Source organism: Jaculus jaculus, chromosome 4 (assembly GCF_020740685.1).
Source record: "Jaculus jaculus isolate mJacJac1 chromosome 4, mJacJac1.mat.Y.cur, whole genome shotgun sequence".
NCBI lineage: Eukaryota > Metazoa > Chordata > Mammalia > Rodentia > Dipodidae > Jaculus > Jaculus jaculus.
The window spans coordinates 93,758,624-93,778,367 of NC_059105.1; positions in this window are offsets into that span (position 1 = coordinate 93,758,624).

Consider the following 19,744-nt stretch of genomic DNA (forward strand, 5'->3'; position numbering starts at 1 on the left):
AACCAATGCAATACCGAAAAAGAAAGTGGGGGGGGGGCAGCGACAAATCCTATACCTACAAATCTGACATCTATAATCAATGACGTAGTCTCTGGGGTTCCAATTCCATACATCCAACTAAACTGCCCTTAGCCCAAGGAAATTTCCATCCTGAGCCAGAATCTCTCTTGTGCAGCCATCCCATAGTCTTGACATCTCCAGAAATTCTGGGGACTCACTGCAACCAATGGTTAATGCCATAGTTCCATCAGGCCTCCATGCAAGGGCTATACTAACCTTACCTCATATTGCCCAGTAGTCATTTCCACAAAACAAACCACATTACAAATCCAATGGTACCTAATTTACTGCTTTTGTATACTCTCATGGTATCTAAGTAGGCTACCAAATTTGTTTTGCTTTTTTTTTTTTTACAGTTTTTATTAACATTTTCCATGATTGTAAAAATATCCCATGGTAATACCTTCCCTTCACCCACCCTGCACTTTCCCCTTTGAAATTCCATTCTCCATCATATTACCTCCCCATCTCAATCATTGTACTTACATATATACAATACCAACCTATAAAGTACCCTCCTCCCTTCCTTTCTCTTCCCTTTATCTCTCTCTCTCTCTCCATATATATATATATATATATATATATATATATATAAAACTTACTGGCATCTGCCACTAAGTATTTTCCTTCTCATGCAGAAGCCCAATCATCTGTAGCTAGGATCCACATATGAGGGAGAACATGTGGCACTTGGCTTTCTGGGCCTGGGTTACCTCACTTAGTATAATGCTTTCCAGATCCATCCATTTTTCTGCAAATTTCATAACTTCATTTTTCTTTACTGCTGAGTAGAACTGCATTGTATAAATGTGCCACATCATCATTATCCACTCATCAGTTGAGGGACAACTAGACTGGTTCCATTTCCCAGGCTACCAAATTTTAATTCATGAAGAGGATCAGAGGAAATGAAGCCAACTTTGAAGAGCAGTAAATTCCTTCAGCATTCTTTCTTTAGGGGTATTTCTTTTTAAAAGAGTATTCCTCTTGCTGTTCCAATACAGAACATCTGGCCCAATCTCAATGGTAGCAATTGCTGAAATAATTTTAGCTGAATCAGGCAGTTTTCTTTGGCCCAAAACATTCATTTCTATCTATACCATATCCTTTGACTCACAACAGTCCATTTCTTGTAAATTCTATGTGTTCAGGTTCTCAAGACATGGGTAGAACACAGCTAATCTCTTAAAGAAACTGTCTCTAGCTTAGTCCTGACCAAGTTCTCTTCTTCAGGTAAGCCAATCCCCCACTGTCCACAATTAGACATTTTGATTTAGGTCTTTCAACTCTGACCAGAAAATTCCATCAGACTCTCCTTACATTATTGCCAGGAGTCTCTTAGACTAAAGTGTCTTTTAAGTCAGGATTTTAACTTCTTCCATATTCCTCCCAAAAAGCAATAAATTTTCTAGCAGCCATGAACCTAGTCCTCTGATGTCAATTTTCTCTTGTAATTACCTCACATTGCTGGGACAAACCATCCAATCAAATGCAACAGATGAGAGAAAAGTGTTTAGTTTAGGGAAACTACAAGATGACAGTAACAGAGGCTAGAAACCACTTTTGCCACAATAGGTGAAAACAGCACCAAGAGAGTGGGCTGAGCTTTATCTCGGAGAAGCTGGCTATAATGCTCTAAATCTCATCCCCAACAACACACTTTCTTCAGAAATGCTTTTCCTCAAAAATTTCCATCAGCTGAGGATCAAGCATTCAAAACAGAAGTTTATGGGATACATCTGTTTCAATCCCCCACAGTGAATTTTGTTTCAACAAAAAAAGTCAGATGTGAGGCTTCTGGTTAAGATGGTGCCCACCTAACCAGGCTTCAGCTCCCAGGGTAACATCAGGAAAGATCTGTGGGGCTCCAGTATGAGTAGGTCGTAGAGTACCTCAAGTAGGAGGGTGTGGAAGGGCACAATAGGGAACATGCTGATTTCCATGCTTTTGGGTAGCTCACTAGACTCCAAGACCCTTCAACCAACCTTCCCAGCAGCCACGACCCTGACAAAGTGCTCAGCTGTGCTACCTGCAGGATCCGTGGACTAGGATCCAAATACTGTCCGCCCCCCTCTCCTGAGCTGTCTGGGACAGAGCACTGTTCCTCCTCCATGCAACCTACTGGGGCCTGCTGTGGCTCCTCTCTCCCATCTACCAGGGCCTACACCAGCTCCTCCCTCCCACTGACCAAGACAGAGAGTTGATATTCCCTTCTGCTGACTGGGCCTGAGTGTTACTCCTCTCTCCTACCCACCCACCAGCCAGTGACAGCCCCTCCCTCCCTCCTGAGTCGACCAGGGCCACTCTTCCTTCCCTTTGACTGGGATCTGTGACAGTCCCTTCCATCTGAGCCTCATGAGAGAACTGGCCCTGCTCCATCCCCTTGCTCTCTGAGGCCACCCCACTTCATCTGTATGTGGCCCTCATGCACTGCTGTCTGTACCCATTCATACTTCTCTGTCTCCCAGGGTCCCCCTCCACTGAGTCTGTGGTGACCTGTGCACATTTCCCTTGTCTCCCAGAGGCTCCTACTACTGCAGGGAGCTCAGGCCTGGCTCTGGCAGCCCACATAAACTAAACCCACAGACTCCTTGAACTTCAGGCTCCTGCCATGCTTCCCTGTCTTGCATCATTGGTAGAAAGGCCTGAAGGCTGCCTGTCTCTGATCACAGACCTTCCACACCCTGTGTATTCTACAGGCATTCTTGAATGTGCCCTTAAGCCAAAGCACCTGTCCCCCTAACACCAGTCAACTTCCTGATCCTTCTTGGTCTCTGGAACACAGTGACTCCCAACATCTCTCCAAAGACCTGCCACACTTGCAGTAACTAATTGGGGCATTGCATAAGCCCCAGAAGGGGAGCATAGAAAAAAAAAACAGGTGATCTCTTGCCTGGAGAAACAAGTGAGTCCTCCATAACCTGTTCATCTAAGCCAGGTCAAAGTGATCCCAGACCCCCAAACCCACCTTTGATAATAAGCACCAGCCCAGGGTAGCTGGTTCATTACACCCTTCACGACCTGTACATCCCAAAATACAAAGCCATCAACACCATAGTCTTATAAAAACATAAAAGGAAACAATTACTAAAGACACTACAAGGGAAAGTCCTGCTTCCTCCAGAGTTAAATAAGATTCTCACACTGTGATGAGCAGACCACAATGCAAAAGAAACAACATGAAACATCAAATGGAAGGGACCCCAACTAAGTTGCCTAGTCCCACAATGGAAGTCACCAATCAATACATAGAAGAAACAATAGGAATATAATCCCATAATGAAGATACAAGATATGTGACACTGACCAAGCAAATGGCAGAAGTGGCAGAAAAATCAAGAAAAACTACACTATACAGAAAAAGGCAATAAAAACTACAAACTAAATTAACTAGTGCAAACATCTCTAGAAGGCCCCAAGAACAGAGTTAATCATGTGAATGACAGAACCTCAGAGTTGGAGAACAAGACAGAAGAAACATTTCATGAGTCCAAAAACTTAAATAAGTTCATGAATTCTTATGAACATAATGAGGGAAATATGGAATACTCTAAACTACCCTAACATATGGATCATAGGTATACCAGAAAGGGAAGAAACTCAGACCAAAGACACAGAGAATTTATTCAACAGAATTATCAAAGAAAACTTTCCCACCCTCTCAAAAGAAAGTCCCACCAAAATGCAAGAAGCTAACAGAACTCCAAACAGACTGGACCAAAACAGTTATTTTCAAAAACACATTATTGTGAAGACTGTAAATAATGAAATCAAAGAGAGTCCTAAAAGCAGCAAGAGAGAAACAATACATTACATATAAAGGCAATCCCATCAGAATCACCTCAGATTTCTCAATGGAAACCCTGAAAGCCAGGAGAGCTTGGGATGGAACACTGTAAAGTCTAAAATCTATGAGTTTCAAAACAAACTACTGTACCCTATGAAAGTATCCTTATAATAGATGGTGACTGTGATGTTTAAGGTGATCTCAACTTGATCTGTTTAGTAATCCACAAGAATCCCTTTCTGGGGCTGGAGAGATGGCTTAGCGGTTAAGCGCTTGCCTGTGAAGCCTAAGGACCCTGGTTCGAGGCTCGGTTCCCCAGGTCCCACGTTAGCCAGATGCACAAGGGGGCACACGCGTCTGGAGTTCGTTTGCAGAGGCTAGAAGCCCTGGCGTGCCCATTCTCTCTCCTTCTATCTGTCTTTCTCTCTGTGTCTGTCGCTCTCAAATAAATAAATAAATAAAATTTAAATTAAAAAAAAAAAAAGAATCCCTTTCTGGTAGGTCTCTGAGGTTGCTTCTAGGAAGGATTAACTGAAGGAGGAAGTCCTTCCACCAGAGTGAGCCCTTCCCCCAGAGTGGGAGGCCCCTCTCAGATCAGAACTTTATGTAAGGAAGCTCTGGGTGAATAGAGCCCCCTCCTTCTGCTTGGCTGCCAGAGCTGTTCGCTGCCTTTCAGTGAGGATTGAAGAACAGCATAGACTGAAGAGCAGTGTCAACTGAAGACCTATGTAGATTGAAAATTAGTGGCTCTTCTGGAAGCCTATAGGCTTTCAGTGCCAGAATGGGACTGCTGAGGCATCTGGCCACATGAACTGAGCAGTTACCAGGTTACTTGTTTCTCGAGACTGCAACTCTATTGGACTACTGTAAGCTAATAAAATAAATTCCCTTTTTAATAAAATTCATTCTAGCAGTTCTGTTCCTCTAGAGATCCCCAATTAATACAGATTTTGGTACCAGAAGTGGTTCTAGAGAAACAGAATTGTAAGCATGGATTTTTCTAATGGGCTTGGTGCTTTCTGGGGTTGGCTTTCCAACTTCAGTGCTACTAAAGGCCATATTGGTAATAAAGAGAGTACTTTTACTGGAAATAAGAAGGACACTAATAATCCATGGTATAAGCTATTTAAAGAACTCCATGAGATAGATGAATTTGGTGATCCTAAGTCATGTCTCGTGAAGATCAAGGAATTTAGTGTCTCTGCATTTGAAATATTTGAATATTGGTGAAAGAGTAAGACAAATGATGAGGCTGGATGGTTGCTTCTATCATCTCTGGACAAACTATTGAGGGAACAACAGAAACTAAGAAAGGAAAATTCCAAGCTTAAGGTCCACATATATGATCTGAAGTTTTCTAATGGTGCCCTGGAGGAGAGCCTCCTCTTGAGCCAGAATGGGGCTCAAATTGCAGAAAACCAAACCAAAGCTCTCATAGTAAGATTGGCTAGCTTGCAACATATAATCAAATCCCAGCTTCACTGCCTATCAGAAGCTAAAGTGAAGGAATTGATTGGAAAAAGGGTGGGATCCTGTGACTTGGGATGCTGGTGTGTGGGAAGACCCTGAAGAATCTATGGACAGTGGATTGTAAGATTCTGAGCAATTTGTTTTGCCTGAAAATATGACCTCCCCTCCCTTAGCAGCAGTTGTATTGATACTACCACACCCTGAAGTATTATACTCCTCACTCTTGCCTAAGGGAATTAATCCCTCTTTGTTTGAGGAATCAGCAGGAAGTGCTGATGCTTCTCAGTTCCCACCTATCTTCCCCTCTAGGCCTATAAACAGACAGAAGACTATGCAGGCCACTAAAGGTGCAATAGAAAGTGTGACAAAACTGAAGGTGAGGTACACTCCTAAAGAACTTCAGGAGTTTTCTAACTTGTACCGGCAGAAGCATAGGGAATATGTGTGAGAATGGATTTTAAGGGTGTGGGATGATGGAGGAAGGAACATAAGATAAGATCAAGCTGAATTTACTGAAATGGGCTTATTTAGCAGAGATTTTAGATTTATCAAGCAGCTCATGCAGTTAGAAGAGGTACCAAGAGTTTATTTGATTGGTTGGCTGAAGTATGAATCCAAAGATGGCCTATGAATGAGCCCAAGCTGCCTGATATCCCTTGGCTTAATGCTGATGAAAGGATTAAAAGGCTCAGAGAACTTGGAATGATAGAGTGGATTTGCAATGTGAACTCATCTTTGACCCTACAATGGGAGCATCTAGAAGATGTGCCTTTCACTAAGACTTTTAAGAAACGGACTTGTGAGGGGAACACCAGCATACTTAAAGTGCCCAAACATTGATCTTTTATGTACCAAAGACTTCACAGTGGGAGCTGCAGTTGCTGCATTAGGTGAATTAGATGCAATGGATTTAACTGGATCTTGGGGTAATAAGGGACAAGTGGCCGCCCTGAACCACCAAAGGTGAAGTGAGCATGTTTTTCATAATAGATGGCAGAGGTAAAATTATGCACATAAAGATATGACTTGTACTGGCTGATTAATCAAGGTATTCACAGAATTCAAATATATAAGGAGCCTACTGAGTTCTTGCTTGATCTGTACAAGCAGAAAAGTTTCAGAGCAAAGGAACATAAAGTCACTTTGAATTATAACAACAGAGAATCAAGGCCTCTTCATCAGTTTCCAGACTTGGGCCAGCTTACAGATCCTGAGCCCCTTGATTTAAGGGGTAGCCAGGCCCCCTAAAGGAAGGACCCTCCTACAATCCCCAAAAGTTTCAGTATTAAGCTTAATCCTATCCTTCTTCAGAGGGACCTGTGGCTTTTTGTTGGGGTAACTGTACACTGGAGAAAAGCAAATAATCAGACATTTGGGGGCCTACTAGACACTGGCTCTGAACTGACATTGATTCCAGGAGACCCCCAAAAACATTTTGGCCCTCCAGTTAAAGTAGGTGCTTTATGGAGGTCAGGCGGTCAATGGAGTTTTGGCAAATGCTAGACTGACAGTGGGTTAAGTTCCTTTAACTCACCCTGTGGTTATTTCCCCGGCCCCAGAATGCATAATTGGGACAGATATACTTGGGATTTGGAAGAACCCCCACATTGGTTCCCTGACTTGTGGAGTGAGAACTATTATAGTTAGAAAGGTCAAATGGAAGCCATCAAGCCTCCTATTACTGGGGAAAATAATGAATCAAAAACAGTATCAGGGCTGGAGAGATGGCTTAGCGGTTAAGCGCTTGCCTATGAAGCCTAAGGACCCAAGTTCAAGGCTCGGTTCCCCAGGTCCCACGTTAGCCAGATGCACAAGGGGGCGCACACGTCTGGAGTTCGTTTGCAGAGGCTGGAAGCCCTGGCGTACCCATTCTCTCTTTCTCCCTCTATCTGTCTTTCTCTCTGTGTCTGTCGCTCTCAAATAAATTAATTAATTAATTAAAACATTAAAAAAAAACAAAAACAGTATCACATCCCAGGAAAGATGGCAGAAATTAATGCCACTATAAAGTACTTGAAGGATGTAGGGGTGGTGGTTCTCACCACATCTCTCTTTAGCTCTCCTATTTAGCCTGTTCAGAAGACATATAGATCCCAGAGAATGCCAATGTATTATTGGAAACTTAATCAGGTGGTGATTCTGATTACAGCTGCTATACCAGATGTAGTTTCTTTACTTGAGCAGATTAACATTTCTCCTGGTACCTAATATGCAGATATTGATCTTGTGAATGCTTTCTTCTCCATAGTTATCCATAAGGACCATCAGAAGCAAGTTGCCTTCAACTGGCAAGGTCAGCAGTACACCTTTACTATTTAACCTCAAGGTTACATTAATTCTCCAGCCCTGTGCCATAGCTTAGTTCACTGGGATCTTGATCACCTGTCCCTTCCACCAGGTGTCACTTTGGTCCATTATGTCGATGACGTTATGCTGATTGGATTCAATGAAGAGGAGATGGCAACCACTCTGGAGTTGTTGATACAGTACATATATGACGGATTCCTAGGAGTTCAGTAGTGTGGGACATGCAGAGATATTCCTTATAAGGTGAAGAATAAGTTGTTGATTTATTCCCTCCTACCACTTAGAAAGAAGCACAACATCTAGGGAGCCTATTTGTTTTTCAGAGACAGCACATTCCTCATTTGGGTGTCTTACTCTATCCCATATACCAAGTGACTCAGAAAGCTACTAATTTTCAGTGGGGCTCAGAATAAGAGAAGGCTCTAAAACAGGTCCAGCCTGCTGTGCAGGCTACCTGCCACTTGGGCCACATGATCCATCAGATCTGATGGTACTTTAGGTGTAGCTGGCAGATAGGGATGCTGTTTGGAGCCTTTGGCAGGGCCCCCTAGGAGAATCACAGCACAGGCCTTCGGGATTTTGGAGCAAGGCCCTGCCATCATCTGCAGGCAATTATTCTCCCTTTGAGAGACAGCCCTTGGTCTGCTATCAGGCCTTAGTGGAAACTGAACATTTGACAATGCAATGGGCCATCAAGTTACTATGTGACCTGAGCTGCCCATTATGAGCTGGGTGTTATCTGACCCACCAGGCCACAAAGCTGGACATTCACAGCAGCAATCCATCATCAAGTGGAAGTGGTATATCCATGATCAGGCTCGAGCAGGCCCTGAAGGCACAAGTAAGTTACATAAGGAAATTGCCCAAATGCCTATGGTTTCTCTTTCTGTAACAATGCTTTCTCTCCCCAAGTATGCACCCATGGCATCATGGGATGTGCCCTATAATCAATTGACTGAGGAGAAGACAAGGGCATGGTTTACAGATGATTCAGCATGTTTTGTGGGCACCTTCCAGAAGTGGGCAGCTGAAGCATTATAACCCACTCTGGTACAATTCTCAAGGACTGTGGTAAAAGGAAGTATTCACAATGGGCAGAACTGAGGTAGTACACATGGTTGTGCATTTTCTTTGAGTAAAATGGCCAGATCTGCAGTTATACACTGATTCATGGGCTGTGGCTAATGGTTTGGCTGGATGGTCTGGGGCTTGGAAGGAGAACAGTTGAAAAATTGATGAGAAGAACATTTTGGGAAGGTGTATGTGGCTAGAACTCTCTGAAAGGGCAAAGGATATAAGGATACCTGTGTCCCATGTTAATGCTCATTAGAAGGTGCCCTCATCAGAGGATGACTTTAATAATCAAGTAGATAAGCTGACCTGTTCTATGGATTGCGGCCAACCTCTTTCCTCAGCCATCCCTGTCATTGCCAAATGGAACCATGAACAAAGTGGCCATCATGGCAGAGATGCAGATTATGCATGGACCAAACAACATGGACTTACACTAACTAAGGCTGACCTAGCTATGGCTGCTGCTGAGTGCTGAATTTGCCAATAGCAGAGACCAACTCAAAGGCCTCAATATGGCAGTATTCCTCAGATTGACTAGCCATCAATTTGGTAGCAAGTTGACTACATTGGATCACTTCTATCATGGAAAGGACATTGTTTTGTTCTTATGGAATAGACACTTATTCTGTGACATGCTTGTTTTTCATGCATGTAATGCTTCTGCCAAAACTACCATCCATGGGCTTACAGAATGCCTTATCCACCATCATGGTATTCCACACTGCATTGCTTCTGACCAAGGAACAACTCACTTTATAGTCAAGAACATACAGCAGTGAGCTCATGATGATTGAATTCACTGGTCTTACCATGTGCCACACCACCCTGAAGCAGCTGGCTTGATAGGAGGTGAAATGGCTTTTTAAAGAAATAGCTAGAGCACCAACTAGGTGACAATAACTTGGAGGGCTGGGGATGTTTCCTCCAACAGGTTGTATATGCTCTGAATCAGCATCCTATATATGGTTCTGTTTCCCCGATAGGCTGGACTTATAGGTCTAAGAATCAAGGGGTGGAAATGGGGATGGTCCCACTTACCATCACCCCAAGTGACCCATTAGCTATTTTTTTCTTCCTGTTCCCACATCCTTACACTTTGCTCGACTAGATGTCTTGGTGACAGAGGGCATAGTGCTTTGGCCAGGAGGCACAAAGAACATTCCATTGAACTGGAAGCTAAGACTTCCCCCTGGCTACTTTGGGCTTCTGATGCCTTTGAGTGAAGAGACTGAGAAAGGAGTTACAGTGATAGTAGGTGTGATTGATCCAGACTACCATGGGGAAATTGGACTGCCCCTCCACAATGGAGTAAGGAAGAGTATGTCTGGAATGCAGGAAATCCTTTAGGGCCTCTCTTAGTGTTACCATGCCCAGTTACCAAATTAAATGGACAATTGCAACAATCCAGTTGAGGCAGTATAATAAATGGCCCAGGGCTGGAGAGATGGCTTAGCGGTTAAGCGCTTGCCTGTGAAGCCTAAGGACCCCGGTTCGAGGCTCGGTTCCCCAGGTCCCACGTTAGCCAGATGAACAAGGGGGCCCACGTGTCTGGAGTTCGTTTGCAGAGGCTGGAAGCCCTGGCGCACCCATTCTCTCTCTCTCCCTCTATCTGTCTTTCTCTCTGTGTCTGTTGCTCTCAAATAAATAAATAAAAAATTTTTAAAAAAATAAATGGCCCAGATCCTTCAGGAATGAAGGTATGGGTCACACTTCCAGGTAAAGAACTATGACCTGCTGAGGAACTTGCTGAAGGTGGAGGAAATACAGAATGGGTAGTAGAAGAAAGTAGTTACAAATACTAGCTAAGGCCACTTGACCAGTTACAAAAATGAGGGCTGTAATTGCAATGTTTCTGACCTACCTTGATATGGAGTGCTTGTCCATATCTACACCAATAGTAATATTATATCACTGTTATTGAATTTATATTAAACCTATTATATTAGAGACTAAGCATTCCTCAAGGAACCTAGCTTTGTGTTGAGGGGTGGGGGAGAATTTCCAGTGTATGTGGTATAATTATACTATGTTAGGTGGAATAATGAGCCTGTTACTATTTTTGTTTGGAAATTAACTATGATGTATGATGGTGTCAAGTTGACAAGGGGTGGACTTGTGACGGTTGAAATTCCTTTAGGGTGGGTCTCTGATGTTGCTTCCAGGAAGGACTAACTGAAGGAGGAAGTCCTTTCCCCAGAGTGAGCCCTTCTCTCCCAGAGCATACAGCCCCTCTGAGATGGGAACTTTATATAAGTAAGTCTGGATGAAAAGAGCACCCTTCCTTCGACTTGGCTGCTGGAGCTGGTTGCTGCCTTCTAGCATGGATTGAAGACCAGTGTCTGATGACCCATGTGAATTAAAAAGCATCAGCTCTTGGGGAAGCCTACAGGCCTTCACTGCTGGATTGGGACTGCTGAGGCATTTGGCCACATGGACTGAGCAGCTACCGGGTTCCTTGATTCTTGGGCCTGCTACTGCTTTTGGGCTACTGTAAGATAATCCAATGAATTCCTTTTAAAATCTAATTCATTTTAGCAGTTCTGTTCCTCTAGAGAACCCTGACTAATACAGTGACAGAAAAAGTTTCCACGATAAAAGCCAGCTCTATAATTATATGAACACAAAGCCAGACCTATGTCTGGAAATATGTCATGGAATTCTCCACACAGAAGAGCCAAACAACCAATCTCAAGAGCCTACAAGAAGCTGACCACAATAATTAAAACTAGAGAAAGTTCAAAACAGTACAAAGTCCAAGAAAACATCAAATACCCATAAATTATCTCAACATGGCCTGAATTAAATCAAACATCACATTTATTACCTTAAATATTAATGGCCTTAATTCACCCACCAGAAGACACAAGTTAATAGGATGGATCAGAAAAATGGACCCTTCAGTTTTCTGTCTTCAAGAAACCCACCTCACCACTAAAGAGAGACCTCCTCAGGGTGAAAGGATAGAAAATGATGTTCCAAGCAAAAGGAAATAATAAGCAAGCAGGCATTACTACACTAACATTGGGTAAAATAGACTTCATACCAAAATTAAAAAGGACAAAGATGGACACATCTTACTCATCAAAGGAAGGATTCACAAAGAAGATATCACAATCATTAATCTATATGCACCAGACACAGGTGTATTAAAATTTATAAAACAAAACTTACTTGACAACATAACAGAAATAAACACTGACACCATCATAGTTGGGGACTTCAATACTTCACTATTATCAATAGTCAGATCATACAAACACAAAATAAACAGGGAAGTAAGAGAGCTCAACAACACCATAGATCAACCAGACCTAATGTACATTTATAGAACATTCTACCCCAAAGCTACAGAATACGGATTATTCTCAGCAGTCCATGGAATTTTCTCCATAAGAGATCATGTATAAGTCCAGAAAACTGCCTTCATACATTTTTAGGAAAATTGACACAATTTCCTGCATTATGTCAGATTACAATGCTGTAAAGCTAGAAATTAACATCAAGAGATATATTCGGAACTCTGCCAGATCCTGGAGAATGAACAACACACTTTTAAACAATAATGGGTAATAAAAGAAATATAAAGGGAAATTGTAGAATTTCTAGTATTGAATGACAATGAGAACACAACTTAACAAACTTTATGGGACACACTGAAGGTAATCCTTAGGGAAAAATTTAGAGCATTAAATAACTTTATAACAAAGACACAGAGATTCCAAATTAATAACATAACCATCAAGCTAAAGGTATTGGATAAACAAAAAGAATCCAACCCAAAGAGCTCCAGATGGAAAGAAATAATCAACATCAGAGAAGAAATTAATGAATCAGAAACTAAGAAAATAAGTGAGAAAGCTGATGAAACAAAGCTATTTCTTTGAAAAAAAAATAAATAAACAAGATTGAACACCCCTAGCCAATTTTGATCAAGTGAAAAACAAAGATGCTTCAAAGTAACTAAATTAGAAATGGAAAAGACATGGTCACAGCAGACATAAATGAAATTGGAAGAATCATCAGGACCTACTTCCAAAGCCTCTACTACACAAAATTAGATAATCTGGAAGAAATGTATATATTCTGAGACACATACCACCTATAAAAACTAAACTCCGAGCATGTAAATCTCCTAAGCCGCCTGTCACACCCATCAAGATTGAAAAAGTAATTAAAAACCTCCCCCCACAAAACAGTCCAGGACTGGATGGCTTCTCAGACAAATTCTATCAAACTTTCATTGAAGAACTTAAACCAATTTTTTTCAAACTGTTTTGCATAATTGGAGAACAAGGAATACTCCCAAATCCTTTTATGAAGGTAGCATCACCCTACTACCAAAAGCAAAGAAATACAGAAAACTATCGACCTATATCCCTGATGAATTTAGATGCAAAGATCCTGAATAAATTTTCATAAACAGAATTCCACAATATATCAAAAGCATTATTCACTTTGATCAAGTAGGTTTCATCCTCGTGATGCAGGGAAGGTTCAAGATGTGAAAATTGGTCAATGTAATACATGACATAAATAAACTTGATCATATTAACCACATAATCATCTCAACTGATGTGGAGAAGGCCTCTGACAAAATATACCATCACTTCATGATCAAAATACTGGAAAGCATAGGCATTGAGGGTTTATATCTCAGGACAATAAAAGCTATATATAAAACACATAAACCCCATATAATACTTAATGGGGAAAGGCTCAAGGAGTTCCCATTGATATCAGGAGCAAGACAGCAGTGCCCCCTCTCACCAGTGTTCTACAACATAATACTATAAGTACTATCTGAAGAAAGGAGAAGGAAATAAGAGGAACATAAATTGGAAAGGCAAAAGTTCAGTTAGTCCTATCTGAAGATGACATGATCCTATATATAAATAACCAAAAGTCTCAATGTCAAAACTTCTAAAGGCAATTAATTCCTTTACTAAAGTGGGCGGAAGGATAAAAAAATCAACACACAACAGAATTTCTATATGCAAAGGACAAATATACAGAGAAAGAAAACAGTAAAGTGGTCCCATTTTCAATAGCAACAAAAAAATTAAATTCCTTGGAATAACACTAACCAAGGATGTGAAAGACCTATAGAATGAAAACTTAAAACACTCAAGAAAGAAATTGAGGAGAACTTGAGAAGATGGAAAGAGCTTCTGTGCTCCTGGATAAGTAGAATTAATGTTGTGAAAATGGAAATTCTACCAAAAGCATTATACAGTTTTAATGCAATAACAATAAAAATCCCAACATCATTCTCCACAGAGATAGAAAAAATGGTCTCAAAATTCGTATGGAATGGCTGAAGGCTTTGAATATTCAAGCATATCTTCAGCTAAAGAAACACCTCTGGAGGCATCAGCATACCTGATATAAAGCTATACTACAAAGCCATAGTAATAAATACAGCATGACACTGGCATAAAAGACAGGAATGTAGACAAATGGAACCGAATTGAGGATCTAGATTTTAGGTCAAGTAACTACAGCTACTTGATCTTTGACAAAGGCTCCAATAGTGTGGACTGGAGAAAAGAAGTTTCTTCAACAAATGGTCCTGGACAAATTGAATAATGCATAAAAATGAAACTAGACCTACACATCTCACCATACAGAAAAATAAAATATGAATGGATTAAAGTCCTCAATATAAGACCTGAAACTCTTCTTGTACTGGAAGAAAAAATAGGAGAATCTCTCTATGATATAGGAATGAGGAAAGACTTTCTGAATAACACCCCAAAAGCCAAGGAACTTAAACAATCACTCTCACTCTACTCATGGAATCTCATGAAGTAGAAAAGACAAATATACCACAAGCACAATCTATAGATTACCCACAGAATGGGTGAAAAGTTTTGCTGGCTATACCATTGATGGATACCTTTTATCTAGCATTTACAAAGAATTCAAAAATCTAAACAATAAAACAAACAATCCACTCAAAAATATCAAAGGAAGAAATACAAATGGCAAAAACATACTTAAGAAAATTTTCAGACTTCCGGTTAAGATGGCGGCGTAGGTACCACGCCAAAGCAGCTTAGGGGGGAAAAGGACCAAAAAAACTCAGAAAAATACACACTTTTACTAAAAATTGAGGTGTATAGGAAATTGAGGCGGCAGCGGAGAAGTAGAAGAGTTATAGAGCATCCAGAGCCCGCACAGGCGGGAACAGCGGCTCCGGGTCAGCTCGGCCAACCGCCGCAGCCGCGGCACGGCAGAAAGCCGCCGGACTCTCGGCTCGAGACGCAGGACAAGCCAGGTGCGGGATTTTCCCCTCACACCGTGCTCTCTGCAACTCGGGAAACGTGAGGGGAGAGCGGCAGTGAGCAACGGAGGGAGGAGCAGACCGCGAGGTAGAAGCACACGTGGAACAGTGATATACCAGAGCAGCCGCAGCTCCCTCCCCTCTCCCACCGCCTGAACCCAGCTACAGCGAACACAGCAGCGGCCCGGGACCGGCCACGCCAACTTGGGCTGACAGCAGGACCCAAGCAGGAGCAGAGTTCGGCAGCAACTTCAGCGGCTCCAGCACCGGTACCAGCGGCCCCAGCAGCAGCGGACCCAGGAGCGGCAGCGGCGGCAGATCCAGCAGCAGCGGCTTCGGGGTGAGCAGCGGTGGTGGACACGGCAGCAGCAGCTTCAGCAGGGGTGGTGGCTCCGGTGGTAGCAGCTACAACAGCAGCAGAGGCAGCAGCAGCGGCTCAGTTTGCCCCATAGGAAAAGCAAGTGCCCAGCTCCAGAAATCAGAACAGCAGCCCGACGACCCAGGCAGCAACTTGACTGAGACCACAGTCACCCAAGGTAACTGGGATTGCACCAGGGAAGGGACTCACTTGGTCACAAGCTGACTTGGATACCTCAACAGACCAGAAATCTAAACCTCTTTGTTGATAGAGGATCTGGTCATTATAATAACTACTCTTGCATACATACTCGGGGCTGTTTTTGATTGAATGTGTACAGTGTTTAGTTAAATCTTAGAATCTACCAGTATTTTATTCCACTCAGCCTGCTTGAATACTCCTATAGCAGGGAAACTCAACCCCTAAGAACATCTTTGTAGATACTCTGAGAGTCTTAAGAGCCACACCTAATACCTTAAGGTCCTACCCTGAAAATATATTACATCAAATCAATTGATACAGCTAAGAATACACAGCTAGCTAGAAAATCCAAGCATTAACTTAATCCAAGATGCAAAAATATATACATTATAACACAAGAAACACTAAAAAGCAAGAAGATATAAATCCACCTAAAAATATTAATGCATCAGAAATGTCCTCCAGTGAGAAAGAGTTAGAGGAAATGCCTGAGAAAGAGTTCAAAAGAATAATTATAAATATGTTCAAAGAGGTCAAAGAACACATGAAAACAATCAAAGAAGAAATCAAAGAGGAAATCAAAGAGGAAATCAAAGGAATCAAAGAAGAGGCAGGACACCAATTTAATGAAATAAAGAAGGCAATACAAGACATAAATAGGGAAATAGAAATAATAAAGAAAAACCAGTCAGAATTACTAGCAATGAAGAACACAGTTAATAAAATAAAAAACTCTGTAGAAAATCTCACCAGTAGGATGGATGAGGGAGAAGACAGAATATCTAAGCTAGAAGATCAGGTGGCAGACCTAATGCAGTCCAACAAAGAGAAAGACAAACTTATAGAAAAGTATGAGTGGGAATTTCAAGATATTCGGGACACTATGAAAAGATCCAATATAAGAATTCAGGGCATAGTAGAAGGAGAAGAACTCCACTCCAGAGGCATAGTAGGCATCTTCAACAAAATCATAGAGGAAAATTTCCCCCAAATTGGGAAAGAGGTGCCAATACAGATACAGGAAGCCTTTAGAACCCCAGCCAGACAAAACCCAGAAAGAACCTCTCCTCGCCACATTATACTCAAACTTCCAAACACACAAACCAAAGAAAAAATATTGAAAGCAGTTAGAGAGAAAAATCAAGTTACCTACAAAAGCAAGCCCATCAGGATTACAGCAGATTATTCAACACAAACTTTTAAAGCCAGAAGGGCTTGGAGTGATATATTCCAAGTTCTGAAAGATAACAACTGTCAACCAAGGTTACTTTATCCTGCAAAGTTATCCATTCAAATAGATGGAGAAATAAAGACATTCCATGACAAAAGCAGGTTAAAGGAGTATTTGAAGACAAAACCAGCTCTACAGAAAATACTTGATAGAATCCTCCATGCTGAACAAAAGGAAAAGCACACATATAAGGAACCTAGAAAAAACCAGCTATACTCAAATACCAGTTAACAGAAGAGAGCACAGGTAGAACAAGTAACACACACACACACACACACAAATGGCAAACATAAATACGCACCTTTCAATAATATCTCTTAATATCAACGGTCTCAATGCCCCAACGAAAAGACATAGATTTGCAGACTGGGTTAAAAAGCAGGATCCTACAATTTGTTGTCTCCAAGAAACTCACCTTTCTACAAAGGATAGACATTATCTTAGGGTGAAAGGTTGGAAGACGGTGTTTCAAGCAAATGGGCCTAGAAAACAAGCAGGGGTTGCTATCCTAATATCAGACAGGGTAGATTTTAGTCTGACGTTAGTCAAGAAAGATAAGGAAGGTCACTTTATATTGATTAAGGGCACACTCCAACAGGAGGACATTACAATCCTAAACATATATGCACCTAACATGGGGGCTCCCAAATTCGTCAAACAAACACTATTAGAACTAAGGTCACAGATAACACCAAACACAGTGGTGGTGGGTGACTTTAACACCCCACTCTCATCAATTGACAGGTCATCCAGGGAAAGAATAAACAGAGAGGCATCTGGACTAAATGAGGTCATAGAAGGAATGGACCTAACAGATATATACAGGACATTTCATCCAAAGGCTGCAGAATATACATTCTTTTCAGCAGCACATGGAACATTCTCTAAAATAGACCATATATTAGGACACAAAGCAAATCTTAACAAATTCAAGAAAATTGAAATAATTCCTTTCATTCTATCTGACCACAATGGAATTAAACTACAAATCAGTAGCAAGAAAGGCTATAGAGCATACACAAAATCATGGAAACTAAACAATACACTACTAAATGATGAGTGGGTCAATGAAGAAATCAAAAAGGAAATCAAAAAATTTATAGAGTCAAATGATAATGAGAACACAACATACCAAAATCTCTGGGACACAATGAAGGCAGTTCTAAGAGGTAAATTTATAGCCTTAAGTGCCTATATTAAGAAATTAGAAAGGTCGCAAGTAAACGACCTAATGCTTCGCCTTAAAGCCTTGGAAAAAGAAGAACAAGGCAAACCAAAAAGTAGTAGACGGGAAGAAATAATAAAGATTAGGGCAGAAATTAATGAAATAGAAACAAAAAGAACAATCCAAAGAATTAATGAAACAAAGAGTTGGTTCTTTGAAAGGATAAACAAGATTGATAAACCCTTAGCAAATCTGACCAAAAGAAAGAGAGAAGAGACACAAATTAATAAAATCAGAGATGAACAAGGTAACATCACAACAGATTCCAGAGAAATTCAAAAAATTATAGGGACCTACTATAAAAGCATATACTCCACAAAGTATGAAAATCTGAAAGAAATGGATGATTTCCTTGATCTATATGACCTACCTAAATTAAATCAAAATGAGATTAATCACTTAAATAGACCTATAACAAACATGGAGATCCGAGCAGTTATCAATAATCTCCCAACTAAAAAAAGCCCAGGCCCGGATGGATTCACTGCTGAATTTTACCAGACTTTTAAGGAAGAGCTAACACCATTGCTTCTCAAGCTTTTCCAGGAAATAGAAAAAGAAGGAATTCTACCAAACTCCTTCTATGAGGCCAGCATCACCCTGATACAAAAACCAGGCAAAGATAGAACAAAAAAAGAAAATTACAGACCAATCTCCCTCATGAACATAGATGCAAAAATTCTCAACAAAATATTGGCAAACAGAATACAAGAGTATATCAAAAAGATCATTCACCCGGACCAAGTAGGCTTTATCCCAGAGATGCAGGGATGGTTCAACATACGCAAATCTATAAATGTAATACATTACATAAATGGGTTGAAGGACAAAAATCACGTGATCATCTCATTAGATGCAGAGAAAGCATTTGACAAAATCCAACATCCCTTCATGATAAAAGTCCTACAGAGACTGGGAATAGAAGGAACATATCTCAATATAATAAAGGCTATTTATGACAAGCCTACAGCCAACATATTACTAAATGGGGAAAAACTGGAAGCTTTTCCACTAAAATCAGGAACAAGACAAGGGTGTCCACTGTCTCCACTTCTACTTTAATATAGTTTTGGAAGTCTTAGCCATAGCAATAAGGCAAGAGACACACATAAAAGGGATACAAATTGGAAAGGAAGAAATCAAGTTATCATTATTTGCAGATGACATGATTCTATACATAAAGGACCCTAAAGACTCTACTAGCAAGTTGTTAGAGCTGATCAAAACCTACAGCAATGTAGCAGGATACAAAATAAATACACAGAAATCAGTAGCCTTCGTATATGCTAACAACAAACACACAGAGGATGAAATCAGAGAATCACTCCCATTCACAATTGCATCAAAAAAAATAAAATACCTTGGAATAAACCTAACCAAGGAAGTAAAGAATCTATACAATGAGAACTTTAAAACACTCAAGCGAGAAATTGCAGAAGACACTAGAAAGTGGAGAAACATCCCTTGTTCCTGGCTTGGAAGAATCAATATCGTGAAAATGGCAATCTTACCAAAAGCAATCTACACATTTAATGCAATCCCTATCAAAATTCCAAAGGCTTTCTTCATGGAAATAGAAAAAACAATCCAAAAATTCATTTGGAATCACAAAAAACCTCGAATATCTAAAATAATACTGAGCAACAAAAATAAGGCTGGTGGTATCACCATACCTGATTTTACCCTATACTACAGAGCCATAGTAACAAAAACAGCATGGTACTGGCACAAAAACAGACATGTAGATC